Genomic DNA, 7,149 nt, shown 5'->3' with positions numbered 1-7,149 from the left:
AAGGAGGTGAATTTAATTGGATCACTCTGTGGGGCAATTTACATCCTAAATATTGCTAAAAACAATAAAGCAATTAACCACTAATTACTGGAAATTAATAGCTGAATGTGGGAAGAGAAAAATATAGTAAATAAAGGCCTAGTGAAGGGGGCACCTTGGTGGCTCAGTGGATTAAGCCGCTGCCTTCGGCTCAGGTCATGATCTCAGGGTCCTGGGATCGAGCCCGCATCGGGCTCTCTGCTCCGCAGGGAGCCTGCTTCCTCCTCTCTCTCTGCCTGCCTCTCTGCCTAGTTGTGATTTCTCTCTGTCAAATAAATAAAATATTAAAAAAAAATAAAAAAAATAAAGGCCTAGTGAAAACTCTGTTTATTCCATAATGACTGCACCCATGGCCAAGACTGCACCTCCAATGAGCAAAAATCAAAGGCTCCATGCTGGGGGGCAGAGGGTGCAGATAGACTTCACTAAAATAATCTGGCCAGTCAATACACAAATAATTAAATGACAACAAGAAGCCCCAGAAGTAGGGAGACCAGAACTCAGAGTTGCTGTGATATTATTCTCTAACGTGTCTAGTTTCCAACAACAACAAAAAACATAAGACATGTAAATAATAGCAACAACAAAACCCAAGAGAGTCAGACTTACACCTGGAGCAGGGGAGCAGACAAGAGAAACTGCCTGTGAAACTGAACAGATTTAGATTTAACAACAACAACAACAACAAAGAGACCTTAAATTAGCCAGTATAACAGTATTCAAAAAATGAAATGGAAGTATGCTTAAAAGTAAAAAAATGCATTATGATAAAATCTCAACAAATAGAGAATAGCAATAATAACAAACTATAGAAATGATCCCTGAAAGTATAGTCTTGAGAATAGCAGTAATAAAATAGAAATTATGAAAAAGAACCAAATGGAAATCCTGGAGCTCAAAAGTACAATAACTGAAATAAAAATCCATTCAGGGGCTCAACAGTAGATTTGAATTGGACCTGAATAAAGGGAATTTGAGAATAGATTAACTCAAATTATCAGTCTGAAAAACAGAAAAAAGAGTAAAGAAAAATGCACCAAGTTTAGAGAAATGTGGAGTACCATTAAGTGTAGCAACATCTGTGTAATGGGTATGTCAGAAGAAGAGGAGGGGCACCTGGTGGTTCAATTGGTTTGGCATTAGACTATTGGTTTTGGCTCAGGTCATAATCTTGGGGTCATGAGACTGGCCCCCATCAGGCTCCACACTCAGTGGGGTGTCTGCTAGAAATTCTCTCTTTCTCTTCCTCTGCCCCTGCCTCACTCATGCACATGTTCTCTCCCTCTCTCTCAAATCAATCAATCAATCTATTTTTTACGATTTATTTATTTGACAGACAGAGATCACAAGTAGGCAGAGAGGCAGGCAGAGAGAGAGGGGAAAGCAGGCTCCCCGCTGAGCAGAGAGCCCAATTTGGGGCTTGATCCCAGGACCCTGGGATCATGACCTGAGCTGAAGACAGAGACTTTAACCCACTGAGCCACCCAGGAGCCCCAATCAATCTTTTTTTTTAAAGGGAAAAAAAAAAAAGAAGAATAGGAGAAAGAGAGAGAAGAAAAATGTTTGACAAATTAATGGCTAAAAATTTTCCAAATTTAGGACATCTGGGTGGCTCAGTTGGTTAAACAGCTGCCTTCAACTCAGGTCATGATCCTAGGGTCCAGGGATTGAGCCCCACATTCGGTTCCCTGCTTGTTGAGGAGCCTGCTTCTCCATTTCCCTCTGCCTATTGCTCCTCCTGCTTGTGCACTCTTTCTTTGTGTCAAATAAATAAAATCTTTTAAAAAATAAAAATAAAGATCCTTCAAATTTAAAGTAAAACTTTACACATTCAAAAAGCTCAGTGAGCTCCATGTGGAATAAATGCAAAGAAATTCAAAGATAGATAACTCACACAGGGGGAAAAGATGGCAGAGGAGTAGGGGACCCTATTTCAACTGGTCCCCTGAATTGAGCTGGATATTTACCAGACCACCCTGAACATCCACGAAATCAGGCTGAGATGTAAGAAGATATATCTGGATCTCTACAAACAGAATATCTCCGGCAGTTGGTTTCGAGGTCTGAAGCGGGGAGCAGTGATTCTGAGGGCAGATATCAGAAGATAAATGGAAGGGGGAGGGAACCTCCAGGATCCTGCATGGCAGAGCACAAAAGCCTCCAGCGCTGGGGACCGGGCACAGGCTCAAAGATCAGTAGCAGTGGGGAAAGGACTTTAGGACAGACCCCAGATTGCAGGAGTTGCAGGGGAGTGCATATGAACTGGGGGCAGCTGGTGGTTTTAGAAACACAAGCAGAGACTTGCCTGGACCTGGAAATGAGGGCTGGGAGTGGTGCTATGCACAACCCAGGATGTTGTGGTTTTTAACATCACAGACAAAAACAGAGTCAGTGTGGCCTTGAGGGCTCTCTGAAGAACAAACTGTGAGCTCTCTTTTCTGAGACAGAAGTTTGGATAACCCTTTTGCTCTGACTCTTGGAAGAGACATGGAAAGCCACCAGGGAAAGCCCTCAGAGAAAAAAGCCCCCCAAAACTGATTTTCACTGAGCCCACCCCCCCCCCCCCCCAGGGACAGGGCAACTGTGCCCAAACAGGGTTGCCTGAGTAATAGTGTGGCAAGCCCTGCCCCCAGAACAATGGCTGGAAGAACGAGGCTGACCACCCTAAGGTGCCTATAAGACCAGTGCATCTTGCTTCAGTAGTGTTTACTAATCTGGACTCTGTACATTCTCTCAATCACCTGTCAATAGAATGACTAGAAGGAGGAACCCCCAACACAGGAAAAATTCATAGACTATGACCTCTGCCACAGAACTAATGGATATGGATATAAACAAGATGTCAGAAATAGACTTCACAGTAACAGTTATGCAGGCAGTAGCTAGGATGGAGAAAACCATTACTGGCAACATGGAATTTCTAAGGGCAGAAGTGAGAGCTGATCTGGCAGAACTTAAAAATGCTATCAATGAGATCCAATCTAATCTAGATACTCTTAACAGCTAGGGTAAATGAGGCAGAAAAACAAATTAGTGATGTAGAAGACAAACTGATAGAAAAGAAGGAATAGGAGGAGGCCTGGAACAAACAGCTTAGACTCCATGAAAACAGAGTTAGAGAAATAAATGATGCCATGAAATGTTCCAGTGTCAGAATTATTGGGATCCCTGAAGGGGTGGAGAGAGAGAGAGGACTAGAAGATATATTTTAGCAAATCAGAGCTGAGAATTTCCCTAATCTGGGGAATGAAATAAGCATTCATGTTCTAGACGCAGAGAGGACCCCTCCCAAAATCAAGGAGAACAGACCAAGCCCCAGGCATGTAATAGTGAAATTTGCAAATCCTAAAACCAAGGAAACCATCTTAAGGGCAGTTAAGGGGAAGAGATTCCTTATGTACAGAGGGAGGAACATCAGAATAACATCAGACTTGTCCACAGGGACCTGGCAAGCCAAAAAGGGCTGGCAAGACATATTCAGGGTACTAAATGAGAAGAACATGCAGCCAAGAATACTTTATTGAGCAAGAATGTCATTCAGAATGGATGGAGAAATCGTTTCAAAGATTGACAAAAACTGAAAGAATATGTGACCACTAAACCAGTCCTGGAAGAAATATTAAGCGGGGCGGGGGGGGGGGTGTTTCTATAAAAGGAGAAAAAAAACCCAAGAGTGATACAGAACAGAAATTTACAGAGGCAATCTATAGAAACAAGGACTTCACAGGAAACATGATGACAATAAAAATCATATCTTTGAATAATCACTCTCAACATGAATGGCCAAATGCTCCCATAAAATGGTACAGGGTTGCAGATCAGATAAAAAGACAGGACCCATCCATATAATGTCTACAAGAAACACGTTTTGAACCTAAAGATACATCCAGACTGAAAGTGAAGGGATGAAAAACCATCTTTCCTGCCAACAGACCTCAAAAGAAAGCTGGGGTAACAATTCTTATATCAGACAAATTAGATTTTAAGCTAAAGACTGTAGTTAGAGATACAGAAGGACACTACGTCATTCTTAAAGAGTCTATCCACCAAGAAGATCTAACAATTGTAAATATCTATGCCCCCAACATGGAAGCAGCCAACTACACAAACCAACTGTTAACCAAAATAATAAATTAGTTGGAGACCTCAACATTCCACTCTTAGCAATAGACAGATCATCTAAGCAGAAAATGAACAAAGAAACAAGAACTTGGAATGACAAACTGGGCCAGATGAACCTTATAGATATATACAGAACATCCCACCCTAAAACAACAGAATACTCATTCTTCTCAAGTGCACATGGAACTTTCTCCAGAACAGACCATATACTGGGTCACATCAGGGCTCAACCGATACCGTAAGATCGAGATTATTCCCTGCATATTCTCAGGCCACAGTGTTTTGAAACTAGAACTCAACCACAAGAAGAAGTTGGAACGAACCCAAATTACATGGAGACTAAAGAGCATCCTACTGAAGAATGAATGGGTCAACCGGGAAATTAAAGAAATATTTTTTAAAAATTCATTGAAACAAATGAAAATGAAAACATGTTAGTCAAAAACCTTTGGAATACATCAAAAGTGGTCCTATGGGGAAAATACATAGCCATCCGAGCCTCTCTCAAAAAAATGGCAAAATCCTGAATACACGAACTATCTCTACACCTTAAAGATCTGGAGAATCAACAACAAATTAAGCCTACTCCATGCACGAGGAAGGAAATAATTAAGATTAGAGCAGAGAGCAATGAATTAGAAACCAGAAAAACGGGGCGCCTGGGTGGCTCAGTGGGTTAAAGCCTCTGCCTTCGGCTCAGGTCATGATCTCAGGGTCCTGGGATCGAGCCCCACATCGGGTTCTCTGCTCCGCAGGGAGCCTGCTTCCTTTCCTCTCTCTCTGCCTGCCTCTCTGCCTAGTTGTGATTTCTCTCTGTCAAATAAATAAAATATTAAAAAAAAAAGAAACCAGAAAAACATTAGGACACATCAATGAAACTAGAAGCTGGTTCTTTGAAAGACTTAATAAGATCTATAAGCCTCTGCCTAGATTTATCCAAAAGAAAAGAGAAAGGACCCAAATTAATAAAATTATTAATGAAAGGGGAGAGATCATGACTAACACCAAGGAAATAGAAACAATCATCAAAAATTATTATCAACAGCTATCTGCCAATAAGCTAAGCAACTTAGCAGAAATGGATGCATTCCTGGAAACCTATAAACTTCCAAGAGTGAAACAGGAAGAAATTGACAACCAGAATAGACCAATAACCAGTAACAAGACCAAAGCAGTGATCATAAACCTCCCAGAAAACAAGAGTCCAGGACCTGACAGATTCCCTGGGGAATTCAACCAAACATTCAAAGAAGAAATAATACCTATTCTCCTGATGCTGTTTCAAAAAAAAAGAAACAGAAGGAAAACTTCCAGACTCTTTCCATGAAGCCAGCATTACCTTGTCCCCAAAAGCAGACAAAGATCCCATTAAAAAGGAAAATTTCAGACCAATATCTCTGATGAATATGGATCCCAAGATTCTCAACAAGATCCTAGCTAATAGGATCCAACAGTTCATTAAAAGGATTATCCACCACCACCAGGTGGAATTTATCCCTCAGATTCAAGGGTGGTTCAACATTCACAAATGAATCAATGTGATAAAACAGATTAATAAGAGGAGAGAGAAGAAACACACAGTCCTCTCAATTGATGCAGAAAAAGCATTTGACAAAATACAGCATCCTTTCCTGATTAAAACTCTTCAGAGTATAATGATAGAGGGAATATTCTTCAATTTCATAAAATCCATCTGTGAAAAACCCACAGTGAGTATCATTCTCAATGGGGAAAAGCTGAGAGTCTTTCCCTTAAGATCAGGAACAGGACAAGGATGCCCATTCTCGTCACTATTGTTTAATATAGTACTAGAAGTCCTAGCAAAAGCAATCAGACAAAAAAAAAGAAATAAAATGTATTCAAATTGGCAAAGAAGAAGTCAAACACTCTCTCTTTACAGATGACATGGTACTTTATGTGGAAAACCCAAAAGATTCCACCCCCAAATGACTAGAACTTATACAGCAATTCAGTAATATGACAGGATACAAAATCAATGCACAGAAATCGATTGCTTTCTTTCTTTTTTTTTTTATTTCATTTATTTATTTGACACAGAGAAAGAGAGAGCACAAGTAGGGAGAGCAGCAGAGGCAGAGGGAGAAGCAGGCTCTCCGCGGAGCAGGGAGTGTAATGCAGGACTCAATCCCAGGACCCTGGGATCATGACCTGAGTCAAAGGCAGAGTCATAACCATCTGAGCCACCCAGGTACTAGGAAATCATTTGCTTTCTTATACACTAGCAATGTAACTACAGAAAGAGAAATTAGAGAATTGATTCTATTTATAATAGCACCAAAAACCATAAGATACCTTGGACTAAACCTAACCAAAAAGATAAAATCTATACTCTAGGAACTACAGAACACTCATGAAAGAAATCAAAGAAGACACAAAAAGATGGAAAAACATTCCATGCTCATGGATTGGAAGAATAAACATCGTTAAAATACCTATGCTGCCCAGAGCACTCTATACTTTCAATGCCATCCTGATCAAAATACCAACAGCATTTTTCAAGGAGCTGGAAAAAAACAATCTTAAAATTTGTATGGAACCAGAAAAGACCCTAAATCAGCAAGGAAATGTTGAAAAAGAAAAACGAAGCTGGAGTATCACGTTGCCTGACGTCAAGCTATACTACAAAGTTGTGATCACCAAGACAGCATGATATGGTACAAAAACAGACACATAAACCAGGTGGTGGGTAATAGGGAGGGCACGTATTGCATGGAGCACTGGGTGTTGTGCGAAAACAATGAATACTGTTATGCTGGAAAAAATAAATAAATTTAAACTCAAAAAAAAAAAAAAAAAAACCCAGACACATAGAACAATGGAACAGACTAGAGAAGCCAGATATGGACCCTCAACTCTGTGGTCAACTAATCTTTAACAAAGCAGGAAAAAATATACAATGGAAAAAAGACAGTCTCTTCAATAAATGGTGCTGGGAAAATTGGACAGTTATATACAGAAGAAAAAAAC

At 40.3% G+C, this 7,149-nt stretch overlaps 1 pseudogene; it reads right to left on the bottom strand.

Annotated features, from left to right (window-relative positions):
* Positions 1 to 797: 797 nt before the first annotated feature.
* On the bottom strand, positions 798 to 876 carry LOC123935746 (annotated as a pseudogene).
* Positions 877 to 7,149: the final 6,273 nt, after the last annotated feature.

This window comes from Meles meles, chromosome X (assembly GCF_922984935.1).
Source record: "Meles meles chromosome X, mMelMel3.1 paternal haplotype, whole genome shotgun sequence".
NCBI classification, from domain to species: domain Eukaryota; kingdom Metazoa; phylum Chordata; class Mammalia; order Carnivora; family Mustelidae; genus Meles; species Meles meles.
The sequence above is the reverse complement of the archived record's forward strand: the minus strand, read 5'-3'. Positions and strand labels throughout refer to the sequence as shown.